The sequence below is a fragment of the Desmodus rotundus genome, chromosome 9 (assembly GCF_022682495.2).
Source record: "Desmodus rotundus isolate HL8 chromosome 9, HLdesRot8A.1, whole genome shotgun sequence".
NCBI classification, from domain to species: domain Eukaryota; kingdom Metazoa; phylum Chordata; class Mammalia; order Chiroptera; family Phyllostomidae; genus Desmodus; species Desmodus rotundus.
In genome coordinates this window covers 38,409,107-38,418,726 of record NC_071395.1, presented here as the reverse complement: position 1 = coordinate 38,418,726, position 9,620 = coordinate 38,409,107, and the positions used below count along the sequence as shown (strand labels likewise).

The following is a 9,620-nucleotide window of genomic DNA, read 5'->3' as shown; positions in this document are numbered from 1 at the left end:
CCCGTACCTTCTGGAGTCACAGACGCGTGGAGTGGCAGCCCTGCTTGCCAGACGCCCAGAGAGGCCGTCAGCCTCGCCGGTGTCGCTTTTCTTCTCAAAGGCGGCTTGCTGCTCTGATGCCTGGTTCTACGTGTGCTCTTTTTTTACAGGGTGGCATAAGGGACAGAGGCACTGTGCCTGGTGGGGAACAAAAGTCCTCCCAAACTCCAGATCTATGAAGGCTTGCTCCTCTTTCACGTCCTCAGGGACTGGATAGGTTTGCACTTTATCAAGCACATCTGGGGCCGCATGCATCTCACCTGACCAAGGACCCCCAAACTTCAGGGCGGTGCCTGGGCCTTGAATTGACTGCTGGTTCATAGCCCTTCTTCCTCCCAGATGTTTTAGCAGAGTGAGTGGTATCCTGCAGCAGAGGCCTGCCTTCGGGTATTGATGTGAGCCCTTCCATGTTCTGGGCCCATTGCAGCGGTGTGGGCAAGATCGGGACAGGCCAGGGCTACCACCCCAGGTCACATCGTGGGGCTGTACCTTGGGCCTTGGGCAATCACCTGAAAGGTGTATGATTGTCCCTCCCCTGTGAAGGCAAGTTGACCTTAGTTATCAGAAGCCTGTCCCGTCGCAGTCTCCATGAGCCACCCCCCCCCCAAAGACGAAGCACTGCTGCAGGAGTGCCCCCTACCTCACCTCAGAGTGAGAATCACCGTCTACACATCGGAAAAGACAGGAGTGGCCACGATGAGGCCGATACTGTGCGGCTGACAAGGAAATTTGGTTATTTCCGTAACACACATTTTTAAATTTCAACTGATAACATACCAGGACATACCAGCTTTTTAGAAATTTCATACAATATACAGTAAAGAGAGTTTAGCATCATTTTTATGTTAAACACATAATTTTCATAGATAGTTCTTCATCTTGCCTAGGAGGACAATAAAATACACCACATTCTGCAGAAACTAAACGTTATGTGATTGAGAGTGGGGGCGTTCAGATGGGCTCCACTATCTGCCTCCCTGAAGCTGCGAGACACAAGGGTTCCAACCCTCATGTCCATTTACATACTTGGGACTGGCTCCATTGATGGCTTAAAAACACCACCAGTCAGGACTTAGATATGGAGAGGGGTGGGGAAGAACAGTTTTGTGGGGCGGGGCGGGGGGGCGGGGAGAACTCTGCCAATGCAGAGAAAAATTACTGAATATCAAATTAAAGAATAAAAGGGGCTTCGATAAAAAATACTAGATGGCCCGGCTGGTGTAGGTCAGTGGATTGAGTGCGGGCCTGTGAACTAAAAGGTTGCCGGTTTGATTCCCAGTTGGGACACATGCCTGGGTTGCAGGCCAGGTCCCTGGTAAACAACCACACACTGATGTTTCTCTCCTTCTCTTTCTCCCTCCCCTTCCCTCTCTCTAAAAATAGATAAATAAAATATTAAAAAAAAATACTAGACCGATGAAAATAAAAATCAGTAATTGAGGATTTGTGGCTCTCAAATGAAGAAGTCTTTCTGAGGGTACTTGAGCAAGCTGGCAGCTTGAGATTTTCTCGTGGGGTCTATGAGGAAGGCTCAAACACGCCTCAGCAAACCCCAGGGATTATCGGATGGGCGTTTGCTAATAGCACCACCCACGGTCACCGTGAAACCTTCGGATGAGAACTAGGAAAGGCTCGTAACCCAAATCCCGTTCGCAGACGCGGGGCAACGTGAAAGTCCCACAGACAGAGTCACAGCTGCTGCTTTGCTGCGGTTCTCACGTGCGGGAACTTTCAGGCGTTGCGGCGAGACACCAGTGACCATCTGCTAATCAGGCAGCACAGACACATTTATTTCAGATTTCTAGGAGGTAAAAAAGTGTTAGGAAGCTTTATGCTGCTCAGGGCCAGCTTTAAAACACGCCGTTCAGCCCTGGCCGAGTAGGTACAGTGTCACCCTGATCGCTCCCGCTCCCCGGTCGGGGCGCAGACAGGGATCGGCCAATGAACGCATCAAGTGGAACAACAAATCTCTCTCTCTCCCCGCTCCCTCCCTTCCCCCTTCCTCTCTCTCTCTAAAGTCAATAAATTAAAAAAGAAAAACTTCATTCAGTGGTATCTGAACAAAAATTTGCATCGGTGAAAAACTGGCATAATCTGCCTCATGCCATTCGACTTGTCAGACGGTCAAGGCCAAAACAGAATGTTTCATCAGTTTTAATTTTTAAATATGCTCGTCACCTTGGGAAAATGAAATAAACACAGCAGAAGAAACTGTACAAGGGCAGAGTGGAATAACAAACAATATATCACTAAAACAAGATTTACAGAAGTTTCCGGACAAGCCACACAAAATGGTCACAAGCTTTTCCTTGAAGGGGGGGTTCTACGTTTGACAGCCAAGTCGCGGTGTTATTAGGGAGGGCCGTGAGGTTCCTCTGAGGTTCCCATTTTGGTTTAAGCAATCAAGCTTGTCCAGGTATAGTGTCTAAATAAAGTTATGGCCAGAGAGCACTAAGGAACTGGTTAGCTGCTTTTAACCAATGCAATTAGATCACTATAAAAGAGGGGGAAAGGAGCCCCCCAAATTAAACTACCTCCCCCCTCAAAAAATAATAAAAGAAAAACACCCACACCCCTGCAGCTAACCCTGACAACTACCTCCATTCACAGTGCTTTATACTTAAATCACGACACGGGAAATGAACAAAAGCAGAGAGGACCACAGCTTTTAAACACTTCACCTCAATCCAGACAATGATACCCCCAGCCTCTGCTCATCTCTACAGCAGTGAATCAGGACAAGACATAGATTTGCTGGTGTGCATCTAATCACCAGAGGACTGAAGATGCCTGGGCTTTTATTCTGTAACGTTTCTAAGACTGTGTCCATTAAATGCAAACAAAAAAGGAAGAAGTCTCAGCGGAACAAGAGAAGTGATGCACACGTGATCATCAGATCGATTTAAGTATTATTATTCATGGTGTTCAGCCTAGTCCCCGCTCTGGCTGCTTCTAGCCTGGGGCGGCGTTGGTCTTCCACCGCTCCCTGCATCACCTGCTCATGGATCGTCAGGACTGAGAGCACTTCGCAAAGCCTGGGTCCCTAGCAGGACTGGGCATCTGCAGTGCTGGCACCATGTATCTTCCACAACATCTACACGTCTTCCCAACCTGTTTACATTGGGGTGATGAATTTTGGTCATGAAATGTACTTTAGATGCTGCCGTCAGGTATTCTTCTGGAAAGAATAGTTCAGGTTTAAAAGTCCGTCCCTCAAAGTGGGAATCCTGGGGGCCAGCAATGACCACATGAAATACCAGGTGTTGCTGTCATCTGGTTCTGCTTTAATGCTGGGAACTGGTCCTGCCCGCAGATGCGGAGTTTCCTTGATCATCCTGTGGAGCAGCCCGTCCATCTCGTCAGATCCCAAGCCCCCGTGAAATTTAGCATGTACAAAAAACTACGTAGTCGTAACACACTTAGCTCCTTTAATACAGGACACAGTCCTCTAGAGTAATCAAAGACCCGATAAAGACAGAACAGAATCTTTCTCTCTCTCTCTCTCTCTCTCTCTCTCTCTCTCTCTCTCTCACACACACACACACACACACCCCTCTTCTACCTGTGACTTTCTAAATAAACTTTTGCTTGTTTTTGAGTCTTGGCCCTGAATTCTTAGCTAAAACTGAAGAACTGAGGTTACTGAACCAAGGTTACCTTCTGGTGCTGTTTTGCTGCTAACATAACTATAAATTTGTATTTTGAATACCTTGACCTTTTTCACTGAGCCCCTCAACACCCCTCCCATCTGGCACCCATCAGTTTGTTCTCTGCATCTGAGTCTGTTTGTTTATTTATTTTTAGAGAGAGGGGAAGGGAGGGAGAAAGAGAGGGACAGAAACATTGATGTGTGAGAGAAACTTCAGTCAGTTGCCTCTCACCCCCCGCCCCCCAACTGGGGACCCCGCCCGCAACCCAGGCATGGGCCGTGACTGGGAATTGAACCAGTGACCTTTTGTTTCACAGGACAGCACTCAGTCCACTGAGCCACACCAGCCAGGGCTGAGGGTATTTTTGAAATGAGTAGTCATAGGAAATGCTCTGGGTGTTTTAGCCCAATTTAATCAGCATATTAAGAGTTTCCAGTCCAAATGTAATTTACTGGTTTTGAGTGCTTTTTCTTAATCAGTTACAATAGGAATACAAATGCCTATTACACAGTATTACAAAATTCTCTAGGCCTATTCAGACATGGATCTAAAAGGCATTTCCTCTCAGTGTAATGCACACACCTGAGAATTTTAACATCTCGCTCCTGGGCTCTGGAGAGACCCAGTGCTGCACAGAGGCTGGGGCCTCTGGATCTCATCCCAAGGGGGCAAAGAAACCAGAGCCTAAGGTTGAATGACTGCAAGCCCCAACCTAAGGCAGGAAAGAGGGCCGGGCCTCTGGTGTCAAAGGTCATGAGTCAAAACCAAGCTGAACCTTGTTTACATGCTGTGATGTCACTATTGAGTGTCTTTGTTCTTGAACACCTGCACAGAGCCACAGTGAACTCACTCCCAGGACAATCCCTGAAACCACAAATGACTAGACTTGTTGTCCTCGATGCGGGAACTCAAGAGTTGCAAAGTGTTTAGTTTTAAGTTATAGTTAATAAGCTTAGTAACTAGTGCGTGTAAAAAGCTATTATTCCGGGGACTGAAGGTATGACCCACCCTGACTCCAGGAGACCACAGGCAGTTCGACCTTTGTGTTCCAGGAGGACTGCGGGCGATCAGGATGGGACCTGAGCCATTGTGCTCCAGGGAGAGGCGTCCTCGCCCAGGACACAGATAAAGAATCACTGGGCAGCAGATGAAAGGATGCTAGGAAAATTGCTGGAATGAAGTCAGATAAGATGAACCTTTTCCCTGAATTCCAAACCCCTTACCTAAGTGTTCTTCTCCTTACAAAAAAAGCCGGCTTGAAATGAAAGGTAGGAGCGTCTTTTAGGGCACAAACTGCACTACCTTTGCAGGTTGCAGGCATCTGAATAAAGTGCCCATAAAGATTCAATCCTGATCTCTGCTTATTGGTTCTGGTAGTGACCGGCAGCGTGAATGCCGACTTTTCTGGTTTTGTAATCTGGTGACTCTGCCGGGACAGACTTCGGGACTCTCTGGTAAGTCTGGGGGTTTGGCGGGAGTCCCGTTGGTTGCCTAGACTAGGAAGCCCTGAGGGATGGACTCCCTAGCAGTTGCCCAGTTCCCCTGGGGACTCTCCTCCTCCAACTCTCAGCGCTCCCATCACCTTCACTTTTCCATTGACTCGCTGTGCGTCTTGGTTCAGGGTTACAGTCCCAGGTCACAATTTAGAGAGGTCGTCAGGAATTAAGGTGACTTGTGGTTTGCCCTGTGTGATATTACAGCGTTCTGTCTGGTAGGATGGGGGTGAGGGGAGCCTCCGTTCTGGGAAACAGCCCTTTGGGGACAGGTTTGGCTGGTTGGTCTACCTATGCTTATACATCCATGACTAAAAAGAAAATGATTTTTTAAATTGTAATACCGCTTGGTTTATGTATAATCTGGACTCAGGAGAGCACTGGTGACTGAATGGGTCTTTAAGTTACTACACTATATTGCAATCAGAGTTGTTTTGTCAAAAATCAGGGAAGTGGGACAAAATGCCTTACATATAAGCTTTCATAACTTTACACAATAAAGATGAAGAAGTAAGGGGAAATCGATTAGCTCTGGCTGGTGTGGCTCAGTGGATTGAGTGCTGGCCTACAAACCAAAACGCTGCTGATTCACTTCCCAGTCAGGGCACCTGCCTGAGTTGCAGGACAGGCTCCCAGTTGGGGGCGTGCGAGAGACAACCGATCGATGTATCTCTTGCACGTTTATGTTTCTTTCCCTCTCTCCTTCACTTCCCCTCTCTCTAAAAATAAATAAATGAAATCTTTTTTAAAGAAGGAAATTGATTAATGGTCCAGAGAAAAGGGAATTTGTCAGTGGCAGATAGCAGAAGCTCAGAAGAGAGGGGCCAGGAAGATCTGGGTATCATGGCTGCTGCGACCATGGTCAAGGGCCCCACAGCCCCTCCAGTCCTGGGAGATCTTCCTCGTTACTCGACTGAGGGAGCTGGAAGAGGTGAGCCTGGACTGATCTCTGTCCCAAACCCGTCAGAGAACCAAATTCGGTGGAGGACAAGCCCCTACCAGGGCAGGGCAATAACCTTTGCAAAGACTACCAGTGGGAGTAGGGCCAGAGAGCCAGCCCAGTGGGTACTATTGGGCACATATTCCGTTTTCTACATCGGATCTGTTAAACTGGAAAGGCTCAAATCCTTCTTATAGGGGTGAACCTCCTAAAATGACTGATTCAGTTGCGTCAATTTTTGTCACCCATCGGCCCAACTGGGCAGCCATACCTGCCTTACTAAATATTTTGCTTACACGGGATGAGCAGAGGCTGGTGTTGGATAAAGCAAATGAGGCTTGGGGATTGCACCAAGAAAATCCAGATGGGGCTCCCAACCCTACTAAGGTAATACCTTTGACCAGGCCCAGCTGGGACCCTAATGAGAATGGACTTCCTCTCTTAAAACTAATAGTCCAGCTACCTTGAACCACCCGGGATCTTGTGGCTATAAGGTATCGGCACAGAAGGCCTGGATTTGCCAAAAAGCAATAAGATTTCTTGGGTTTCTGCTTGAACTACATATATTAAACTGTGGCTCACAGGTCCTGACATTTCTAAAGCTGTACGAAAAGTAATTGCTAGATGTGTTGTGTGCCAGAAGAACAACCCCAAGACAAACCCCCATCAACAGAAAGAAGGGAAACAATGCCAAAGACAATGTCCACATTGCGGACTGGCTAATAGACTTTACCCAGATGTCAAGGGTCCGAGGGTGGCCATATTTGTTAGCTGTTGTTGACACCTTTTCAGGGTAGAAGTCTACCTACTAGAACAGAGAAATCCTCGGAGGTAGTGAAAGTCTCACTGAAGGAAATAATTCCTCACTTAGGCCTACTCTGCAGCATCCGGAGCACTAATGGGCCTGCCTTTGTTTCGGAAATTACACAGGTTAGTAAACATTTAGGAATCAAGTAGATACTCCACATGACATGGAGACCTCAGGCCTCTGGGAAGGTAGAGAAGAAGTATCACACCTTGAAGAAAAATATAGCCAAGCTGTGTCAAGACGCTCATCTCCACTGGCATCAAGCTTTACCTATTGCCCTGCTCAGGATAAGGGTGGCTCCTCAAAGTGGGATTCAGTTGAGTCCTTAGGAAATTGTGTATGGGCGATGATTTCAGGCTATGATGGGGGTGGGGATATGTACACAGATCAAGAAGTGAAGGTAAAGAAATATGTACAACACTTAAGTCAGACCTCGGCTGTAATTAATGACCTCGCTTGTATTAGAGACTTCTCCCCCACCGGTTTGCTACATTCCTTTGAGCCTGGAGATAAGGTGCTACTCAAGACTTGAAAAACAGGATAGCCAACTAGAGGAAAAGTGGACTGGACCTTGGGACATACTCCTCGCCACCCCTACAAGTGAAGCTGGCAGGAATAAAACCTTGGATTCATCACACCCGAGTAAAGAAAGCACGGGAGGGACAATGGACCACCGAACCACAAGAACACCTGAAAGTCATCTTTTGAAAACAATGACTTACATCCTTTTCATCACTTTTTGTTTAACCCCATGTTATGGAGAACTTATTCCTTTCAAATCAGATGAAAATATTTGGGTATATTTAGCAAAAATATTCTAAATATCTCTTACTTTTGTCTTGTAGGAGGACCCTATGTTGAACAAACTTTCACTTAATGTCTTTTTTTCCTTCTATTTTCACTTCATGTCTTGTAGGTGTTTGTGTTCCTCTGGAAAGCCTTAGAAATTATACTTTGTTTCAGCATATCAATAAGAATATAACCTACTATGATATTATACTTGGGGACCTGTGGTAACTCTAAAAGACAGAGAAATGTTTTCCTTAAAAGTCGCTAATGTAGCCCCAGCTGGAGAGTGTGCAACTTCTATGAACTGTGCTAAAAACTGTTTCATGCTCTCAGCAGACGTGGAGATGAATTGCAACACCTCAGTGTATCGTATGCCTTTGGTCACGTCGAATTGCCTGCAGTATCATTTCTAATGCGTGGAAGGACCATTTATTCCTACGTTTCAGCAAACAGTTCCAGGGGACCATGCTCTCTGGGAGACTGATGGTGTTTATGCCTCAGAAGCTCCACACCAGCCAGCTCGATGGGCACTCTCCCCTACACCCAATTGTAACAGTGATTTGCACCTTTTTAGCTCCACTGAATATATATCTTTAACAATATTTGTAGTACCAGCTGTGGTAACCTCTTTGAATGTAGAAATATGTAGATTGATTAGCCTGTGCTGTGGCAAAAGCTTTAAATGCCACCTCTCAAGCCATTATTAGTTCAATCAGTCAAGAACTAGGACGAGTTAGAGAGGCAGCAGTATTAGAAAATCGTGCAGCTATAGACTACCTCCTTTTAAGACATAATCACGGGTGTGAAGAATTTAAAGTAAAGGACTCTGCTGTTTCAACCTGACGGATATTTCACAGCTCATAGAGCATAAAGTAGAGTAAATGAAGTAGGGTCCAAGATAAAACAAAGAAAGGGATTCTTTGGTATTGATCTGTCTAAACAAATCTCCTGGCTGCCCAGTATTACTGGTCTTAGAGAGGCATTTGTTGCTTTCGTCTTTTTCAGTATCATAGCTTGTTGTTGCATACAATGTGCCTCCTTAAGTGGATCCGCAACTAAGTGTATTCCTAAACCCCCTACCAGACCTTCTAATGCTGAGATACGTGCTCAACAGCAAAATGATTACTTCCATATGAAACTGATCTCAGAGAAATAACAGTTCAGACTAACAGTGCAGGAATGATGGGGGAACTCAACAGTTGGAAAAGTTTTAGTTTTAAGTTATAGTTAATAACTTAGTAATTAGTGCATGTAAAACGCTATTGTTCCGGGGACTGAAGGTATGACCCACCCTGACTCCTGGAGACCACAAGCAGTTCGACCTTTGTGGCCCAGGAGGACTGCAGGCGATCAGGATGGGATCTGAGCCATTATGCTCCAGGGAGAGGCGTCCTCGCCCAGGACACAGATAAAGAATCACTGGGCAGCAGATGAAAGGATGCTAGGAATACTGCCGGAGTGTAGCTCTTATCAGATTAACCGTTCGCTGAATCTCAAACACCTTATCTACACAGTGCTTCTCCTTACAAAAAAGATCGGCTTGAAATGAAATGTAGGACCTTCTTTTAGGTCACATAACCTTCCATCTTCTCAGATTGCTGACCATCTGAATAAAGCACGTAAAGATTTAATCCTTGTCTCTACTTGTTGCTTCTGGTAGTGACAGGCAGCACCAACTGCTGGCTTTTCCGGTTTCATCCTAACTGGGGTCTGAACAAGGGCTGCCACTCGCGTAACTGCGTCAGCACTTCCCACTACAGGTGGAGCAAGACAGCCAGGTGAGCTGTTTTTGCTCAGAGCCCCGTGTAGGGCGGGAGGAAGCCGCGCAGGGAAGGGCTGAGGCAGATAACCGACATATCCCCATAGCTGGATTAGTGACCGTCGCCCCGCCCAGCACTCAG

The 9,620-nt window shown here is 46.5% G+C and overlaps 1 pseudogene; it reads right to left on the bottom strand.

The window, feature by feature from the left end:
* Window positions 1–2,741: 2,741 nt before the first annotated feature.
* Window positions 2,742–3,394, bottom strand: LOC112312270 (ubiquitin-conjugating enzyme E2 N-like; annotated as a pseudogene).
* Between the last annotated feature and the right edge of the window lie 6,226 nt (window positions 3,395–9,620).